Source organism: Cornus florida, unplaced genomic scaffold, assembly GCF_030987335.1.
Source record: "Cornus florida cultivar Cherokee Brave unplaced genomic scaffold, ASM3098733v1 CherokeeBrave_3.0.0_Hap2_Chr02, whole genome shotgun sequence".
NCBI classification, from domain to species: Eukaryota; Viridiplantae; Streptophyta; class Magnoliopsida; order Cornales; family Cornaceae; genus Cornus; species Cornus florida.
Window position 1 is genome coordinate 62616769 of NW_026775572.1, and position 22674 is coordinate 62639442.

The window sequence follows — 22674 nt, forward strand, 5'->3', positions numbered from 1 at the left end:
ATTTTATAAATTGCAGTTAACTATAACACATCTGCGGTTAGCAAAGATTATCCACTTACTTACTTTAACTACTTTAACTAATTTTGTAAATAATTCATCTTTCCTAAGCATAGACTATGAAAACATTCCTTTAGAAAAAAACATTAGAACACCATTACATGATCTCCATTCTTATGTTCGGTTGGGCTCCGCCAAATACCGTTTAATAAGAATGGGTTGAGTATAGTTAATGAACAGTTATATCTAAAACAAGGTAATAACAATTCCAAAACTATTAAAACTTTAAAGAATCAATTGAGTTGTCTCAATTGCTCATAAGCATGTAATTAAGAAATATAATATATGTTAAAAATATCCCAGAGTTAAAACAATCAAACCATAGTAATTAGATGGGTTACATCAATGCCCTAAGAGAGGAATTAGTTACTAATGACGATGCAGAATATCATCTATATTGTTGTTGTCTTCATCGTCACGAATGACACTTCTCTTCTCAGGATCTTCACCTTCTAAGGTTATAGAAACCCTAAAAGCCGCCATCACAATATCTGCCTTCTGAATAATACGAGAACAAGGAACTTGGAACCCTTTCTATTAAGGTCTATGCCTTATTTTATAGAAGAATAAAGGTCAGGTGGGTTTTTTAGGTTTTCTAGCCCATTTGGAATGAATTAAGACTTAGAAAAGAACAATTCCCGTAACTTTAAAAATTTGATCTGCCTTGGAAGGGCTAGAGCTTAAGGAGTGGAGCTTGAGCTTTAGGGCTCAAGCTCGAGCTTTAGGAGCAAAACTCGAGCTTTCTTGAATTATTGCTCGAGCTTCAAAAAATGGTGCTCGATCTTCAATTTTGTACTTAGTCAAATTTCTTCAACAATTTTTCAAAGCGTCTTTTCCTTCAACACTTAGAATATTTTGGGTTTATTTTCTTTTAACATTTGTGACGGCCCAAGTTTTATAAACCCGGTGCGTCAGTGATAACCCAAAGAAGACCCGATAATGGATCTGAAATGCAGAAGTGAAAGGTGAGACAATGGTTTCTAGAGATACAATGCTCTCTAAGACACCAATGTGACCCTCAATGAGGTCACGAAACCCAAAGAAAATAAATGTGGAAGCGACGTTTCAAAAACGGACAAGAATGAACCTTAGGGAAAAAAGGTCATTTCCAAAATTAACATGGGTGCTACTGAGCACACCATTAGAAAAACAACGAAAAATTAATAAACTTAGACTCAAGAATCACTTAATTCAGAGTCTGGATGAAGAAGAATTGGCTAACGGAAGAAAAAGGTGTAAAAAGGACAAAATAGTCGACCCAAGACCATCTAACCAGTTAGGAGACCTTTCTAACCGGTTAGGAGGCAAAAATAGAGTGTTCGTAATTCTGCCCAAGCACATGTAACCGGTTACGAGATTCACCGCCCATACACTTGACCCATACACTTGTACTACAGTTCAGCAAAAAATTGATAGCAGGGGTTTTTCGGGAAAAATAGATTTTTGAGAGCCAAGATGATATTTTTTGGAAAAACACAAAGAAGAAACACCCCCCCCCCCCCGGCCCCCCCAAATCGAGTTTTTTGATCAACCATTATCCAAACCAAAATTTTAAAACAATAAAAAATGAAAAAAATGCCCCCAATAAAAATCAGCTCAAGAGGGCTAAAAAGCTGCTAAAATGCAAAACTGAAAGCTGAACTTCGTGAGGGATATTCGATACCAAGACGACATTTTCTGAAAAAACATAAAGAAGAAACCCCCCCTAAAATCACATTTTCCATCTGTCTATGTCAAAAGAAGAAATTAAACTTCTGTGGAATTTATAGAATGCCCCTTAATCAGATTATGCATAAAATGCCAAAAATAAATCCATAGAGTACTCATTTTGTGAAGTACGACTCTAAACTTGAAAATGATCATGCACACAAATGTAACTTACCTAATAGGATGTGCTACAATGGTCCACAGCTTAAAAATACCGTCGATACAAAATCCGACCCCCCAATGGCAAAAAAGGCGAAAATGCACATGAAATGAAAAATTTGAAAACCAAAATTTAAAAATGATTTCAAATTTCCATTTGGCCCTTGGCCACACTTCATACATGATTAATGGGACCTTATGAAAAAATAAAAATGGAATTCCTACACCCGATACAAACATGGTGAAACAATGCCTTGTCATTTTTTTTAATATTTTCATAATATTCTATGAAGTCAAAAGTTACATTGGATGAAAATTAGATACCATTGGCCTATGGCCTCATCTTATACATGTCAAATACATTGTAAAGAGTGTACTCATATACACATTACATGTTTAGAATTGAATATGCACATTTTGACATAAAAGGCTACAAGTCGCATTTCAAGCCAACCTTTACAAGAATGGAACCTTTAAGTCCACTAATCGCCCAAGCATAATGAGAATCTCAACCTTGATTCCTGTACCTGAAAAAATCCCCAGTAACTTTGGGGTGAGTAACATAAAGCTACTCGTAGGACATGAGCATGCAAAGACCTAACATTTGACAAAGTTATTTCATTAACTTGAAACAATTCAATAGGTCATGCCACTTAACGTTTATGTTAAAGGTGTGACCCAGGGAGTATCCTAAGCTACCTTAGATCATTTCTAGCATAAATCACATCATTCATGCAATTCTAGAAAACATAAGTGCATGCTATACAAAGCAACAAGATATAGATTCTCCAAGCCATCAACTTGAAATCTAAAACACAAAAACAACTAAAGTGGATCATGGTAACTAGCGCCTATATTCCAAATGAGTCTAAGGAAGCATCCTAGGCTACATTAGATCAATAAAACACAAATCACAATATCGATGCAATTTAACTAACATTGGAACTTTCAATAGAACGCATAAAGCATGAATTCTCAAAGTTAACACCTTGAAACTTAAGATGGGAAATCAATTAGGGAACAACAAGTTACAACATCATCTAGTTATCAACTTGAAATGAAAAGCAAAATCAAACAAGGTGGATACTTAGACGTCATGCCGAATCAGACTGACACCATAGTTACTTTAGGGTTACTAGCCCACGGGTAACCTCCCTATGTGCGCATTAGACTATAGAGGGACAATGCCCCGTACTAGAACTAAGTCCAAGCCGTAGTCAAATAACAACATCATCAAGTTTCTAAAATCAACAAGTTGTGCAACAATGTATATACAAGATAATCAACTATCTACCAAGCACAACCAAATTTGGAAACATATACAATACATCCACTAAGTTCACAACTACTATGGGATGACAAATGTTGAATCTTCAGTATGCGATTTATTACACGCTATGGCAATATCATTCAATACTGAAAACATAAACTCGTGAATCTAAATATAACAACAATGTTATCCAATGTTTAAAATGTAACCAAGTAAAAGTACAACAAGTCTAAGTCCATGATTTAAACATTGTAACAACTTCCAAAACACAATTAAATCCATGAAGCAATGAGATAAAATTTAATTAAATAAAAATAATTACACTTTCTAGATTCCAAATCAATTCCAAATAACCTCAAATCAATACATGTTAAAGCACATATCATGGTCATCACTTATATCTATTCAAAAACTTAATTAGGTCATTGAAACAATATGGTAGAGTTTAATTAAATCATGATAATTAAATTCCTAGATTCTAAAACAACATCAAATGGTCCCAAATTAATGTATGCTAGTATACAAGTCCTAGTCATCACAATATCAAGTTAAAAACTTACTTAAGCCAATGGAACCACTAAATAGATTTTAATTAATCCTTTTAATTAAAATCTCTAGATTTTCAAACTCCTCCAAATGCTCTCAATTTAAAGTATGTTAAAGAACATGCAAAAACATAATTTAAAAGCACATCACAAGTTAATTTCATGCAAGGTACGTCCATGAGAATTAAACTTTCACAAACATTAATTATTAAATAAAAAGTGCAATTCTTATTCAAATAATGTCATTTTAATATATGTTAACAAACATACTAAAGCTTAATTTTCTAGCATACCACAATTTAATTCTAAGTTGTATATCACCATAAGAATTAAATCTTAACCATAGAAATTAATTAAATTAAATTCTAGAAGTTAAAATAAAACATGCACACAAGTTGTATAAGCTTCCAAAATTATCAATACAACATTAATATGAAACTATAACATCCCTTACCTCTATTTGAGATGATCCCCACCAATGATCGGTTGATCAACTAACATCAACCTTCGCAAAAGCACGAATCATTGTAAAATAGGGCTATTGGTCGGGTAAGTCGAACCACTGGAACTGCGCTAATCTATGGCAACCTAAGTGTCTAGAGTCATTTTAGAGTGATAAGGGGTGTTCATAGAGGGTTTGTTTTGTTTGTCGCTAAATTACAAATTCAGAATGCATAAAACAATAAATTGAAGGAGATTAAAAAAAAAAAAAGATTTAGAGAAGGAAGTCTAGGGAAGTGAGTCCACTCCAAACCTCTACACAAGCTAATTATATGATTAATTTGCGGAATTAATGTAGAAATGACCTTGATATATAATAATACATGACTACTATAATATCTTCAAGAAATTCAATTAATTAAAGAGTAAGAACAACCTATCAAAGCTTCACATGGTTAAGTTACCTAAACTAAGATGCAACCCTAGACATGCTCACTAAGCTAGAGATTGTCAAACACTTAATCAATTGGTGGAAGCACATGATATCAAGTCACAAGATTAACTCATCAAAAGAAATTATTAAGCTATGGATTAACAAGCTACTCAAAACCATGCCATTAAAACCGTTCCATAATCTTAGTTCCATTGTCACTATGAAACTATAAGCCATACAACTATGAGATTAAATAATCTAAGACAAGAGTATGTAAATCAACATAGCCATTCAAACATTCAAAATCTTCATTACAATTTGTAACATGCTCTAGACCATGGAACTAGCCAAATATACATTTCATTCCCCAAAATAAATCAAAAACTAGACATGCATACAAGGTAGAGCCTCATCACCTCCCTAGATGGAGGTTTAGTTACCCATTGATGCACTAAAGGAAGGAGGAAGCAAAGCCTTGACCTCCATTTTCGAGCTCCCCTCTTCTAGCTCCAAGAACACACCTTTCTTGCTCTCTCCTCTCTCCTCTATCTTGCCAAAATTCAAAGATATGAAACTGTGTGGCCTTTGGTTGCCTTTTGTCCTCCAACAAAACCCTCTCTCCCCTCCAAGGAACACCTCCAACCACCTCATAAAGAAGGAAGATGGCATTGAGGAAACCAATGTGCAAGTGGCTGAAATTGAGCCATTTCCGAGTCCAATCTGCCTGATTTTCGAGCACTCAAAGAGTGGTCTCGAGCACTCTAAATTAGTGCAATGTGCAACATGCTCTTCTTGCTCAGCACTGACCTACTTTGGTAAAACTGCTATAACTTTATGCCCCGAACTCCGAATGATGATCTGTTTGAAGATTTGGAGAGCTGATTCAGTGTTTTAAAAACTTCATGTTTTGATGAAGACCCAATTATCAATTCTGGTTGGTCGAAAATGGGGAGAAAGGCAGTACTTCAGTGCTGCCAGGCAGTTCTGTGTACCTCTGTTAAGAAGATCATAACTCTCTGCTCCGAACTCCGAATGATGAACCGCTTGAAGATTTGGAAAGCTGATTCAGAGCTCTAAATCTTTCATGTTATGATGGAAGTCCAGTTCTTGATTTTGCTAGGTCGAAAATGGTGACAAAAGTCAGGTTCTACTGCTGCCAGAAATTCAGAATTGGCACCCTTTTTGTTCAAAATTCCACAAGGCATCATTTTTGCTTCCTTTTTGCACTTTAACCTAAAAATATATAAAAACATGCAAATGGAGTTAATCTACATAAAATAATCAATTAATGGACTTTGTTAATGTAATTTAGGGCGCTTGAATATACAGTATTCAACGCTTATCAACCAACATGAAACTGCTCTGAATCCGACGATACTTCGGGGTTTTGTTAGGGACAACACGGTGTCACAACTTGGCTTCAAACCCGAACTTAAAAAATGGCCAAAATAAGATTCCAATCTGTGGAATTGAAGGCCTCGCTAAGGCGAACATAAAACATTAAGACACTACGGCGTTTCACCGAAAATAAAAAGCTCAAAAGAGGAGAGAGAATGTGGTAGCCCTTGGCTGCCATGGAATTCGGCCAAGAGAGGGGAGAGAGAGAGAGAAATCTGATTTTTCAATTTAAGACCCCCTATTTATAGAAAAACTAAAAAAGTGCCCCGAACGAGAGTTTTGTAAACCTAGTGCGTTAATGATGACCCAAAGATGACCCGATAACAGATCTGAAATGCGAAAGAAAAAGGTGAAAAAACAGTCTCTGGAGATACAATGTATCTCTAAGACACCAATGTGACCCTTGATGAGGTCACGGAACCCAAAGAAAACAAATGCGGAAGCAACATTTCAAAAACGGACAAGAATGAACCTAGGGGCAAAAAGGTTATTTCCAAAATAAAAGTGGGTGCTACTAAGCACACCATTGAAAAAGCAATGAAAAATTAATAAACTTAAACTCAAGAATCACTTGATTCGGAGTCCGGATGAAGAAAAATTGGCTAACGGAAGAAAAAGGGGTAAAAAGGTCATAATAGTCAACCCAAGACCATCTAACCGGTTAGGAGGCAAAAATAGAGTGTTCGTAATTCTGCCCAAGCATATGTAATTGGTTTCGAGATTCACCACCCGCACACTTGACCCATTCACTTGTACTACAATTCAGCAAAAAGCTGACAGTAAGGGTTTTGCGGGGAAAATGGATTTTTGAGGGCCAAGATGACATTTTTTGGAAAAACACAAAGAAGAAACCCCCCCCCCCCCCCCCCCCCCAAAATTGAGTTTTTGATCAACCATGATCCAAACCAAAATTTTAAAATAATGAAAATGACAAAAATGCCCCCAAGAAAAATCAGGTCAAGAGGGCTAAAAAGTTGCTAAAATGCAAAACTAAAAGTTGAATTTCGCTAGGATTTCTGCTACCAAGATGACATTTTTTGGAAAAATACGAAGAAAAAACCCCCCTAAAATCACATTTTCTATCTGATAATGTCAAAAGAGGAAAATAAAACTGCTATGGAATGTCTAGAATGCCCCTAGATCAGATTATGAATAAAATGCCAAAAATAAATCCATAGAGTACTCATTTTATGAAATATGACTCTAAACTTGAAAATGATCATGCACGCAAACGTAACTTACCTAACAGCCAAATCTGACCACCCAACAGCCAAAAAGGCAAAAATGCATATGAAATGGAAAATTTGAAAACCTAAATTTACAAATGATTTTAAATTATCGTTTAGCCTTTGGCCACACTTCATACATAATTAATAGGACCCTATGAAAGAATAAAAATAGAATTCCCACACCCGATGCAAATGTGGTGAAACAATGCCTTGTCATTTTTTTTAATATTTTCATAATATTCCATGAAGTCAAAAGTTACAAAGGATACAAATTAGATACCATTGGCCTATGGCCTCATCTTATACATGTCAAATACATTGTAAAGAGTGTACTCATGTACACATTACATGTTTAGAATTGAATATACACATTTTGACATAAAAGGCTATAAATGGCATTTCAAGCCAACCTTTACAAGAATGGAACCTTCAAGTCCACTAATCGCCCAAGCATAATGAGAATCTCAACCTTGATTCCTGTACCTGAAAAAATCCCCAGTAACTTTGGGGTGAGTAACATAAAGCTACTCGTAGGAGATGAGCATGGAAAGACCTAACGTTTTACAAAGTTATTTCATTAACTTGAAACAATTCAATAGGTTATGCCACCTAACGTCTATGTCAAAGATGCGACTCAGGGAGCATTCTAAGCCATCTTAGATCATTTCTAGCATAAATTATATCATTCATGTAATTCTAGAAAACATAAGTGCATGTAATACAAAGCAACAAGATATAAATTCTCAAAGCCATCAACTTGAAATCTAAAACACAAAAACAACTAGAGTGGATCATGGTACCTAGTGTCTATGTTCTAAATGAGTCTAAGGAATCATCCTAGGCTACATTAGATTAATAAAACACAAATGACAATATGGATGCAATTTAACCAACATTAAAACTTCTAATACAACGCATAAAGCATGATTTCTCAAAGTTAACACCTTGAAACTTAAGATGGGAAATCAATTAGGGAATAACAAGTTACAACATCATCTAGTTATCAAATAATGTCATTTTAATATATGTTAACAAACATACTAAAGCCTAATTTTCTAACATGCCACAATTTAATTCTAAGTTGTATATCACCCTAAGAATTCAATCTTAACCATAAAAATTAATTAAATTAAATTCTAGAAGTTAAACGAAAGCATGCATACAAGTTGTATAAGCTTCTAAAATCATTAATTCAACATTAATATGAAAGTATAACATCCCCTACCTCTATTTGAGATGAAATCTTAAATCCCCACCAAAATGAAACCACTCCGAATCCGACGATACTTCGGGATTTTATTGGGGACAACATGGTGAATAAGAACCTTAAGGAAGCCCCATAAAAATCACAATTTGACTTCAAAATTGAACTCAAAAAATGGCTAAAATGAGATTCCAATCGGTGGAATCAAAGGCCTCGCCAAGGCGAACATAAAACACTAAGGCACTACGGCGTTTCACCGAAGAGAACAAGCTCAAAAGAGAAGATAAAAATTGGCAACCATTCGCTGCAATGGAATCCGGCCAAGAGAGGGGAGAAAGAGAGAGAGAAATCTGATTTTTCAATTTAAGACCCCCTATTTATACAAAAACTCAAAAAGTTCCCCGAACGGGCCCCGCTGGGTCCAAAAAAGTGGAATTCGCGTAGATGCGCTCAAACGGCAAAACTCTATAAATGAAAAAGAACCGTAATGAGAACCAAAAGGAAATTCTAAGAGTACGCGACTCGATGGCAAGTAAAAATGAATCCTGTACGAGGATCCAGGCTCTAAACGAGGTATTTAGCAATAACTTTCATTAATTGCACTAATAACCCAAAATGAAAATATCTTCCAAAATTATTTTATTAAAAACCCCTTAAATAAAATATCTCCAAAAGGTATTTACAAAAAAAACACCCCAAGAAAGGAAAATGTTTCTAAAGAATTGTGCATCTATACCCCTATAGACACCGGGAGTAACCAGAGTACTTTTCTGCAAAAGTAAAGATACTTATTTCATGGAAACCACTAAGAATGAAGGTACTTGAAGTCAGAAACCAACTCCAAACACAAAAAGTGAGGTTATGCCAACAAGGTGACAAATGGGGAAAAGACAAAATAGGGAAAAGGACGAAAAGTGAATAATATCAAAAAAATGAAAATGTGAAAATGACGCGGTCGTCAAAGGAAGTTGTCAATCTAAAGAAAAGAGTCTCAGAAATCATTCCAGAACACTTGAGATGAAACTAAGTGATGAGAAACTGAACTTAGAAAAAGAAAGATCAACGGAAAATATATATATATATATATATATATATATATATATCCGTGAAAATCTGAGAAAAATGAAAAGAAGGAAAATGATCGGGTCATTACAATATTGCTCGATCCAATCTTCATAGGGTCAAGCTTTTGGTACTTAAGGCTTGAGCTTTGAATGATGGTGCTTGATCCTTAAGGTCTGGCATGAGGCCCTCGAAGCTTGGTTCTTCTTTTAAATTAACTCTTTAAATTTCGACGTTTCATGCTTGAGCTTGAAGGTGAAGGCTCGAGCACCTTGAGGTAAGGCTCGAGCACCATTGAAATAGGGCTTGACCTCTGAAGGTACAAGGCTCGAGCTTTTAATGCCTTATTGATTTTCTTCTTTTTCTCTTGTAGGGGTCGCACCTCAAGACTTAGGCTTGAGCTTTGGGACTTGCATTCTTCCAAACTTCACCATTTAAGCACTCGGCTTGCTTTGAATGACCGGCAATGACTCTGTAAGCTTCGATATTAGTCTTTTCATCATAAGGTCCTACTTTTAATCATTTTTCTAGGAAAGTACCTATGAACACACAATAAACATAAATTAGTCTAACAATGGATAGAAGTATCACTTTTAGGCCTTAACATATGTATATTTAGGGGCTAGAATATACTATATTCAGCATTCATCACGCCCCCAATGCAAAGCCAAGGTTCCCAAGGTTATCGTTCATCTTACCAAGCATCACATGGAAAACAATTTTCAAACTCTCATTTTTCAAACCAATCATCATATTCTCAAGGAAATTCAAGGAGTCTCACATTTAAAGAGAAAGTTTTATTTGCTTTGGATACTTTGGAAGCAAATACTCAATTGCTTCATTCCCATTCCTAATAAATTACAAAGTTAGAAGCCCAAGTCGATCAAATAGGTAGTATATTGAATGTTAGGGAAAAAGGAAAAATGCCTTTGAATCCACCACCAAAGCAACAATTTGTTGTGGAGACTAATTCTTCTTCGAAAGGTCATACACTTGAACATATGAATGCAGTGACCACTTTGAGAAGTGGAAGAGTGATTGACAACCAAGTTGGTGTTTCCAATGAAGAGAGTGAACCAGTGCAACCTAAAGTTGACACCCATCCCGTCTCACATCCTATTCCTCCTTCATTGATTGTGAAATATTCTATTATTAAAAATGTTCAAATATTGATTTTGAAAAAGCTTTTGAGCCTAAGGCTCCATTTTTGGATACTTTAGAAGCATCCACCTCTTTTGAAAAGCAACAAAACAAGGCTAATGAAATCATTGATGTATTTAGGTAAATTAAAATCAATCTTCCTCTCTTGGATGCAATTTGACAAATTCCAGTGTATGCCAAATTTTTGAAAGATCTTTTCACCCTTAAGAGGAAAAACAAAAGCCAAGCACCTAGAATTTTTTTTTTTTTAATTGAGCAAGTAAGCTCAATCTTGTAACACAACACCCTCCCAAAATTTAAACACCCCGGTTCACTGACTACTTCATGCACTATTGGTGATCATGTTATCAATCGGGCTCTTCTTAATTTTGGAGCGAGTGTGAATCTTCTCCCTTACTCGGTTTACGTTTAATTGGGCTTAGGAGATTTGAAACTGACGTCGGTAGTGTAACGACCTGATCATTTGCCTCCCTTTCCTTTTTCTTAAAATTTTACGAATGAATTTTTTTCGTTTAATTTTCTTTTCTGAGCTCTATTTCGTGTCGCTTAGTGTCATCTCGAGTGCTCGGAATTGGTTTCTAAGACTCTTTCATGTGAATTGACAACTTCCTTTGAGTACCGAGTCATTTGCGCATTTTCACTTTTCAAACACTATGCACTATTTCGTTCTTTTCCTTATTCTGTCTTTTCCCCATTTGTCACATTGTTGGCATAACCTCACTTCTCATGCTCGGAGTTGGTTTTTGACTTCACGTGCCTTCATCTTGGGTAGTTTCCTTGTAATACGTATCTTCACTTTTTCAAGAAAGTACTCTGGTTGCTCCCGGTATCCATAGGGGTATGGAAGCACAATTCTTCAGAATCTTTTTCATTTCTTGGGGTTTTTTTCATAAATATCTTTTGAAGATATTTTATTTCAGGGGTATCTAAGAAAATATCTTTTGGAAGATATTTTCATTCTGGGGTAGTTTCGCAGTTAACCTTTTTGTAGGGGTCATTGTGCAATTAACGAAAGTTATTGCAAAATGCCTCATCTGGAGCCTGGATCCTTGTATGGGATTCATTTTCACATTTCATCAAGTCGTGGACTCTTAGAATTCCGTTCTGGTTATTTTTCTCCAGTTTCAGAGTTTTAGGACCCGATTGTCGCCGAACTTGTTCGGAGCATAACTTTCTGCTCGGGACTCGGTTTTCGACTCTGTTTCTTCCATTATTCATATTTTCTCATTTTAAATCTTTTTTGTTCATAGATTTTTGCCGTTTGAGCGTGTTTGCTCAAATTCCACTTTTCCAGACCCGTCGGGGCTCTTTCGGGGCAGTTTTTGAGACTTAATATAAATAGGAGGACTTAAAGTGAAAAATCAGATTTTCACTCATCTTCTCCACCTCTTGGCTGGCAGCCATGGAAGCTCCTTGGCTGCCACCCTTTGAACTTCTCCTCCACTTGATTCCCTTGGTAGAAATCATTCGCCCTTAGCATTTGTTGTTCGTCTCGTCGTACTCTACCATTACCCCTTATTAGAACCCATTTCTGACCAAATTTCAAGTTCAAGATTGAGGCCAAGTTTGGATTTTCATGGGGCTTCTTGGGGATTCATGTAGATCGTGTTATCCCCGACAAAACCCTTCGATTTCGGCGGATTCGGAGCACTTTTCTTCCGGTGGAGATTTGAGGTTTTCATCTCAAATTGAGGTAGGGGGTGTTATAATTTACTTTCTTGCTCTATTACATGCTTGTGATGCTTATTCAACTCAATTGCATGCTTGGATATTAAATCTAGAATTTTTGATTATTTATTTTCTAGTATGAAATTTAATTTTCCCGGTGAGTTATAGCATGTTTTAAAATTGTGGCTTGACATTATATTACACATTGATATGTTGATTGACATATATTAAAATTGGAGCATTTGGATAAGAAATGAAGATTTTATTTAATATTTATCTTGAATAAAATATTAATTCATGTGGCCTTAACTAACTTGAAATCAATGTGTGATAGTATATTATATTAGGCCTTAGCATGCTCTTCAACATAGTTGAATTTGAAAGTAATTGGAGGTGTTTTGAAAATTAGTAATTATTAATTAATTTGATCAATTAATTTGCCCCGAGTGCACTATTCACTCTATTTAAATTCCGACTTGATATTCTTGATTTACATGCCATATAACTTCACATATATTTGATTTAGAATATTCGGTTAGGTTTTGAAACATTTCATTTAATTAATTTCTTTGTTTGAGATTTAATCCTCACGATGATATACAACTTGGAATTAAAGTGTGGCATGCTAGTAATTTAGGCCTTAGTATACTTGTTAACATATATTAAATTGGAATCATTTGAATGAGAATTACAACTTTTATTTAATATTTATCTTTAGTGAAAGTTTAATTTAAGTAGATGTAACTTGCATGAAATAAGCTTGTAATATGATATTACAATAGGCCTTGGCATGTTCCCTAACATAGGTTAAATTGAGAGCATTTGGATAAGTTTGAAAATCTAGGGATTTTAATTAAAAGAATTAATTAAAATATATTTAATGGTCCCCTTAGCTTAATAAAGTTTTTAACTTGATAATTGTATTGATCATGACTTGTTTATTAGCATATATTAATTTGGGACTATTAGAAGTTGTTTTAGAACCTTGGGATTTAAATTAGCATGATTTAATTAAAGCTCTACCTTGTTGTTGTATATTCATTTGGTTATGCTTTGAACATTGGATAACATAGTTGTTATGTTTATACTCATGAGAATATGTTTTCCTTATTAAATATATTATTGCCTTGTGTAATGATTTGCACACTTCGTATTTAACATCTTTCATGCATAGTTTGTAACGAATCGCACACTGAAGATTCAACATTCATCATATCATATTAGTTGTGGACTTAGAGCATGTATTGTATAGGTTTCCAAATTTGGTTGTGCATGGTAGATAGTTGATTATCTTGTATATACATGCTGATATATACGTTGTTGCACAATTTGTTGATTTTTGAAACTTAGGGATGTCGTTGTTTGGCTACGGCTAGGACGTGGTTCTAGTACGGGAGATTGTCCCTCTATATAGTTTAGTGCGCACATAGGGAGGTTTACCATGGGCTAGTAACCCTAAAGTAACCAAGGTGTCGGCCTGATCCAACTGATGTCCGAGTATCCACTTTGTTTGATTTCGCATTTCATTTTCAAGTTGATAACTACATGATGTTGTAACTTGTTGTTCCTTATTTGTCTTTCCATTTTAAGTTACATGATATTAACTTTGCGAAATTGTGTTTTATGCGTTGCATTAGAAGTTCTAATGTTGGTTAAATTGCATAAGTATTGTAAATTATGTTTTGATATTCTAATATAGCTTAGGAGTGATCCTATAGATACATTGTGAACATAGACGTTAGGTGGCATAACCCACTTCTGTTAATTTCATGCTTTAGATTTTAAGTTGAAGGCTTTAAGAGTTTATACTTTGTTGCATTGTATAACTTACTCTTAGGCTGTTGAATTGCATGGATAATGTGATTCTTGTTAACTTGTATTCAAATATGCTTTTGTCATGTTGTATAGATTACTCTAGACCTAGTTTAATTACATTGAAAACGTGATTCATGTTAACTATAAACTTATTGTATTAATTGGATTATTCCAATCTTAATTTGTTTCACATATGTATATATATTATGATTCTTGTTGTTTATACTCCATGATAGCTTAGGATGATCCCTGAGTCTCACTCTGACATAGACGTTAGGTAGCATGATCCCTTTGAACTATATCATGTTAGTCCTAAAAATCTTCAAGAAATCGAATCGATGCATGCTCATTCTCTACGAGTAAATTTGTTTACTCACCTTGAAGTTACTGAGGGTTTTGATCAGGTACGAAGACTTGGTTTGTGATGTTTGTCGTTCGTTGGGGTGGCTACTAGCTTTTCAAATTTCCATTCCTTACAAGTGTTAGCATGAAATGCCATTTGTAGCCATTTTGTCAAATGTGTATATTTGATTCCAAACTTGTATTATGTGCTTAAGCACACTTTTTGGTATTCATTCTATGTATATGATATATGGCCAAGGGCCAAACTTCATTTGTAATCCATGTATATTGAAAAAATGTAGAATTTTGCCTTTAATGAGAAAAGTATAAAAACTTGGTTTTAATATGTCATTTTCGCACCGGTGTGTACATTGTGTATGTAATTCATCCTTTAGCATTCATTTTCCTTATGTGAGGTGTGGCCAAGGGCCAAACACCTTTTAGTTTTCATTTTTGCATCTTAGTTCACATATTGCATTTTTGAGCTAAAATAGTACAAACCGAGCCTTTAAGGGTTCATTTTCAAATCGGGTGGTGCAAAGTGTGTTCCGGCACCTCCACTAGGTCTCATTTATCTTGTATGAAGTATGGCCAAGGGCCAAACGGTCTTTTGAAATCATTTATTAATTTTGGTTTTCATATTTTCCATTTCAAGTCCATTTTTGCCTTTTCGGCCGTCAGGGGGTTAAATTTTGCATCGGTGGTATTTTTAAGTTATGGACCATTGTAGCACGTCCTAATAGGTAAGTTACGTTTGCATGCATAATCTTTTCAAGAAAAACCTCATCCTTGGTGATTTGAGCCTCTTGTGGACTCATTTTACAACTTTATTGCATAATCTGATTTTAGGGCATTCTGGGATTTTCCTTAGGGAAATAAATTCCGATCTCCTCATGGTCACTTAGAAAATGTGATTTTAGGGGGGTTTTTTTTTTTGTGTTTTTCCAGAAAATGTCATCTTGGTACCGGAAATCCCTCGTAAAGTTTTAGCTTCCAGTTTGCATTTTAGCAGCTTTTTGCCTCTTTTAACCAGTTCTGATCTAGGGGCATTTTGGGGATTTTGTAGTGAGTCTTTTGTCGTTTCCGTCAGCGAGGGCGGGTAGAAAACTCGATTTTAGGGGGGGTTTCTTCTTTGTATTTTTCCAGAAAAATTCGTTTGGTAGCCTGTTTCGGATCTCAGATCCTATAGCAGCTTTATGACCCTCACGACCAGATTTCTTGGAGGGGCATTTTGGGTATTTTACAGTGAGGTTTTTTTGATTCCGTCTGGGTAATTGGGTAGAAAACTCGATTTTAGGGAGGGTTTCTTCTTCGTGTTTTTCCATAAAAAGTTGGTTCGAACCTCGTTTCTGCTCTCAGTTCTGGCTGAGTCGTTTTCCTTCCTAGCATGTCATGGTGCATGCCATTGGACGCCAAATGGGGTGCCGGCATAGGCGCCGGGCGCGCATGGGGTATGCCATGGCCTTCGTCGGGCCGCCGCAACGTCACAACTTCAAACACTCGTTTCTCCCTCATCCGGACTCCAAATCGAGCGAAATTTTTTTTGAACTTGACTAATTTTTCGTTGTCTTTCCAACGATGTGCTCGGTTGCACCCGAATCTTCCTGGATAATTACCAGTTTACCCTTTTAGCCTTAATTGCTCGTTTTTCTTCGTCATGCCGTTTCTCCTCCGTCCGGACTCCGAATTAGGCGATTTTAAAAATGACTATTTTGCCCCTGGGGGCTTATTTGTCATATTTTTGATGTTTCGCTTCCGCATCAGTTCTTATTGAGTTCCACGACCTCTTGGAAGGTCACTTTGACTTCTTAGAATCTTATTTTCTGTTTTCGCTTCCGCATATCAGATCCGTTATCAGGTCAATCTTTGGTTCATCACATGACACGCTGGTCAAAAAATCAAGGTTGTCACAGGTAGTTTTGCAACTAGCTGACCGATACATTAAGAAGCCCTGGGGTATCACTGAGGATGTATTGAGTAAAATTGACAAGTTCTTCTTCCCGGTTGATTTCGTTGCCATTGACATGGAGCCAGTCCCAAATCCTAAGAGCCAATTTCCCGGTATCCTTGGTCGTCGTTTCTTGGCTACCACTAATGTCAACATCAATTGTAGGACAGGGATAATAAAGATTTCATTTGGTCACATGAAAGTGAAGTTGAACATTTTTAATCTAACCCCGAATTCTACGGACAAACATGAAGAGATATGTGTTATTGAAAAGTGTTTTGAAAATGAAAAAAATGAGTCTTTGCTTGGTGTTAAAACTTTAATTAATTTGTCTTCTAAAAAAGTTTCAAATGAAAGTGTTTTCATTCTAGTGTTGCACAGGCATGGAAGCCCAAAAATTTTGTTGATCAAGGGCCATCAATTTCACTTGAACCAAATCCAACAGGTTCCTTAGGGAATAGTTTGTTGGGTGGGGTTTAATGTTCCATTCACCCTGTCATGGAGGGGATGTATACCAATATCTTTGATCCGGACTGAAAGAACCCAACGTCTTGCTAGAGACGTTAAGAACTAGTGCTTCGTAGAGTTTGCCAACCTTATTTCTCCCTCATTTCTTGTTTTGATTTTTCCTACGTCATCTAGATATGAGTTGAATTGAAAAATCTAGTTTCCGGGCAGTTTCTTGCATTTTCTACACTTTCAGTGAAGTTTCGATCGATCGAACCCAAGTTTGATTGATCGAAATTCCATTTTGATCGATCGAAACCTCTGAATTTGGGACTTTTCACCTTCCATTTTGATTGATCAAAGCCCATCTCAATCGATCGAAATCCTTTTGGATCGATCGAAGTGTTCAATCGGTCGAAAAACCTTCGATCAATCGAAATTGCGTCATTTGACTTTTCGAAAAATACCTTGACTTTTCACCTTCCCCCTAACCCTAATTTTCTTTTTATTTTGCCTTTTTCCTTTTCTTCTTTTTCTTTTCTTTTTTCTTTTATTTTCTTTCTTTATTTATCTCTCTTCCCCCCTCTCATCTCTTCGTCTTCTCCCTCTTGGCAAAACCATCTCTCTTTCTCCCCTATTTCTCTATTTCCCCCTTCCTCTCAAATCTCAATCTCTCTCAATCTCCATCTACCACCACCAACAAGACCACCCCAACCTCTTTCTTCTTTTCTCTTGCCAGCAACCCAATAACCACACCTCGTCGTTATCCATCAAGCTCTATTATTTTCTACGAAGAACTTTTGGCTAAGGGGCTGAGTTCTCCCATCTTTTTCACTCCATCTCTCTTAGATTCACTTATATCCTTCATCTCTAGCCAATTTAGGCCAAGGAGAGTTTAGTCACCATCTCCGGCAACCTCTGCAGATTCCAACGAAGCACCGGCAAGCTTCTGGTTATCTTTTCCAGCCACGGTGAGGCCGAAAATCCTCATTTTCTCCCAAATCTCTTCGTTTCAATCTCCTTTTTTCCCCTTTAGATCGGGTACGTTTAATTTTATTTTTCTTTTATTTCTTTTATTTTTTTTCATTTATTTCTTTAATGTTTTGCTTTATTTTTATTTTATTTAGTCTTTTCCATTTTTATTGTTCAATTGTACATATGTTTGTGAATATAAAACAGTAATGGAAACCAAATAAAAAATAAAATAATGAAAATGAAAATGAAAATAAAAATGAAAATGAAAAATTGTTTTTAAAAAGAAAATGGACCACTTACCTTTGAATTGCATACCTTTGATTTTGGTTGCATTGTGATAGGAGCACTTTGACAAATGAAGAATGGATTGTGGTTGTTGATATAATTAGAAGGAGAATGGACAATTTTGTACTTGGATTTGTGGTTGTGGGTGGTGTCCCTTGTTGAATTGATTGAATGAAGTTAATTTACATTCCATATATTTATTGATTGTTGATTAAATGATTGAAATGCATATATGTTTGTGTTTGAAAATTTTGAAAATGTCCATTTTTAAGGGGAACCTATACCGGATTTTTGAAAAATTCGAATTTGAACTTTGATTTCCAAAAGGCATGTAGTTTGTTTTTGAAACTTGAAATGGATTTTAAAAAAGTGTTTTGAAGTTAAGGATTTGGTTTTGTATTGAAGAGAAAGAAAATTTTAATTTTTTTGAAAATTGTTTTGAAAATCCAAGTTGCTTTGACATGTGTAGTTCTTGACTTTGGAAATATCATGATTGTGCTATTTTGTTCATTGATTTAAAATGCAAATTTGAATGTCAAAATGAACTTGTTGTCTTGAGATTTGAAATGAAAGGAAAATCTTCTTGAACTTGAAATATTTTTGCAAATTTTCTTGAAATGGCATTGCAAATTTGTTGTGATCATAACCTCAACTTGTTTCATTTGATTGTCTTGAGTATGAAATGCATGGATGTGTTGCTTTTGAATGATCTTAAATGTATACAAGCATGTTTTGACTTGAATTTTGTACTTTTGAACTTGAAAATGCAAAGTCTTGTCTTAAATGCATAAAAGTGTTTCGAATGGACCTCTTTGAAAAGTTTTAATCTCCAATTGACTAAAGCTCATGATTCAAGTGCGTTGTTTTAGTAAAATGAACTAAAATGTTTAAAATGCTTTGTGATCACACTTCTTGGGTTCAAATGATTAAAAAGGAAGATTTTGAACTTTATTTTGAAAATGACAAGTCGAGTTGCTTGAGTCATTATTTTGTTGTTTATTCATTGCATGATTCTTGTCTAGAAGGTTTTCTACAATGCAATTGAATGTTTTGAATCCAAAGTTTTCAAAAATTTTAATTTAGCCCCAAAAGTGCAGAGTAATTCCAAAGTTGACCAAAATGCCCTTGTTTGAATTGAAACTTGTTCCATTTGATTTCTTTCCATCCAATTGCATGTGCTAAGTACCTTTAAACTTGTTTGTGATACAATTCTTGATTCTTGACATGCTACGGCACAAGTTTAATGTCTTTTAACCTTCCTTATCCCGTAATCCAGTGTAACAAAATCAACATTGTATGATCACTCATAGCTTTTGACCCCCCTCTAAGCAATAGATAAGCAGAAAAATGATCGTTTATGGTTTTCGACCCCCTTTAAATCTTAAATGAAGCAAAGAATGGTCAAACACTGAGAATATAAAAAGCTTACCATTGTGGAATCAAAATCAAGACTGGAAAGAACCTCGGTCATAAGCCCACTTGGCTTACAGGAAAAGATCACAAGTATATGATATCAAGTAAATGGCATTGAAATATACAATTTTCAAGACAAAGCAAACAATCATCGGACTCATGTTAAATTGTATTTCAAAATTCAAGTTAAGCTCAAAAAGTAATACTAAGGCCAAAGTACATAAATCACATTCCAATAATGGATTTAAAACTCCAAACACCCATAACACACCCCAAAACTTAGTCAAAAATCAATTCCAAGAAGATATGTTTGAAATAAGCACAAAAACTCTCAAAAACTATCAATGTGACATAAACGTGTTGATAAGCGCCAAATATTGCATATTCAAGCTCCCTTATTTACATTAGTCAAGTCCATTAGTTGATAATAATGTATAGTTTAGCTTTATTTGTTTGCATTCGTCTACTTTCAGGTTGGTTCCCCCCGAATATGATTAAAAGAGCAGTTTTGACAATCCTTTAAAGGATTAGAGCACGCCGTTGCTGGGGACTATTTTTTGAGCTAAGCTTCTTCAGTCCTCAAATGTGTGGAGTTGCAGTATAGAGCTCAGGTCAAAGAGTGCATCGACAGACATTCTATTTAGGTTCAAAGAAGGGCTAAAATTGATGAGGGATAGTTTCCGCGGGCAGGCGCCCGCCAAAAGGGGCAGAATGTTCGTCCAGCCACGAGCGCCAGCCCTATGCCCATGGGCTCCCGCTAAACATGCCAAGGAGTCTCCTCAGATGCTTAGAACCCGCGGGAGCCCGCCAACACCTCATGGGCCCCCACCGATCTGCAAATAGCAGTTCACCTGCTCCTGTTTTTGTGTTGAATCTTGTTCCCTATGCAATTTTTGTGGTCCTTAGTGCTTCTAGGGTAGTTGAAGATCGGGATTGTGTGGTGAGATGGAGGATTTTGGCTTAATAAGAAGAAAGAAAGCATATATTATCTCATATCTCACTTTTTGTGCTAAGTTAGAGAGAGAAATAGTGAGTTTGGAGGGTTTGGTGTGTTCTTGAAACCTTTGGTGCAAAAATAGAGATGGAGGCTTTTTCTTCTTCTTCATTCCTTGTATCCATGGGTAACTAACTCCCTACCTAGGGAGGTGATAAACCCTATTTTGTAAGCATTGCTTAGTTTTGATTTAATTTTGGGGTATAATGTACATATATTGTTTTTCCATGAGCTAGAGCACCTTACATGATGTAATGAACTTCAAATTCTATAAATGATCATTTTGAGTTAAATATCTTGTCTTAGATTGCTTTCTCTCATGGTTATATTGCTACATTTTCATAGTGACAATGGAGATGAATTCATGGAAGTGTTTTTATTAGCATGATATTTAATAAGTTTGATAATCTATTGCTTAGGGCCTTCCTTTGATAGATTATTCTTAATTTCTATTTCATGTGCTTTTATTATGAGATTAAGGGCTTAAAAATCTTTGGCTTAGTGAGCATGTCTAAGGTTGCATCCTAGTATAGGTAACCAAAACATGTAATGCTTTGATAGGTTATTCTTGCCTATTGATTTCATAAATTTCTTGAAGTTAATGTAACAATTTTGTGTTGTTGCATTCTATAGTCATATATATATGTTATTTCCCCAAGTAAATCATGTCCTAGAATGCTTATGGATAGGCAGTGGATTCACTTCCCTAGTCGCTTCTTTATTGTCTTTATCTCTTTACTTCCTAGCACATTATTGTTTTATGCACTTTTCAATTCCTAATTTTAGTGACAACCTAAACAAAACTCTATACCCATTCATCATTCTTAAAGTGATTTAAGACACCTTGGTTGCCATAAGCTAGCAGTCCTAGTGGTTTGAATTACCCAACCAATAGCCCTATTTTACAATGATTTGTGCTATTGCAAAGGTTGATGTATATTTAACAACCGATCAATTTTTGGCGCAGTTGCCGGGGACTGCAATCGGTTTTGTAACCGAGGTTTTAGGATTTACTTTGGTTTGATTATGAATATTGTGTTCTTGTAGATATTTTCTTGTTGGTTTTGATTAATTTGTGTTTCAAGTTTTCTTGTGAGATTCTAGGTAATTAAGGCTTGCCGTGGGAAAGCTAGCAAATTTGTAAGTTTAGACGACTTCAGGTAAGTTTTTGAAGCTCTAGTTTCAAATTTGTGAATGCCTGGCATGTGTTTAATCTAGAGATATTTAGCTTGCGGAGCCCTTGTCGAGGTTTTTATTATTTTATTGCATTTCAAGCATTAGTCCTTGTCGTGGCCATTTAATTTCTGTCTTTAATAATTGAGGCGAACAGGAACATCCTATGTGGAGGTTATGGTGATTCATGGTTGTCTTGATTATGTTATGATTTGTTGATGTTTGGCCATAGATCACTTTCCTTACCGACTCTTAACTCGCCTGTTGACATAAATTCACTTAAAAGAACTCTTAGAAGAAATCTTAGGAAATCTGCTAACATAAGAGGAATTAAACTTGAATTTAATACAATGGCCGGTAATGAAGAAAATTTGGGGGATGAGGGAATCAATAATAGTGGGTCTGAAATTCCAAATGTGGTTCCCATGACTCTTTGGGACCATTTCATCCCTACCACTTATGCTTATCCCTCTTGCATAATGATGCCAAATATTGAAGCCACTTAATATGAAATCAAATTTAGCACCATCCAAATGCTTCCATCCTTTCATAGCTTTGATAATGAAGATCCCTATAAGCATCTTCATGAGTTCCTTGAAATTTGCTCTACTATCAAGATGAGGGGTTTCCCTGAGAATGCATTCCACCTGTGTCTATTTCCATTCTCCTTAAAAGATAGGGCAAAGTATTGGTTAAACTCCCTTGTTGCAAACTCCATCACATTATGGGCCCAATTGCCACAAGAATTCCTAAAGAAATACTATCCAGTGAGTAAAACCAATCAAGTAAGGTACTCCATTCTTATTTTTTCTCAAATTGATGGAGAATAACTCCATGAGACTTGGGAAAGATTACAAGATCTTCTTAGGAAATGCCCACGCCATCTAGTCCCAAAATGGCAATTAGTGCAATCCTTCTATGATGGTTTAACCGAACCATGTAGACTCA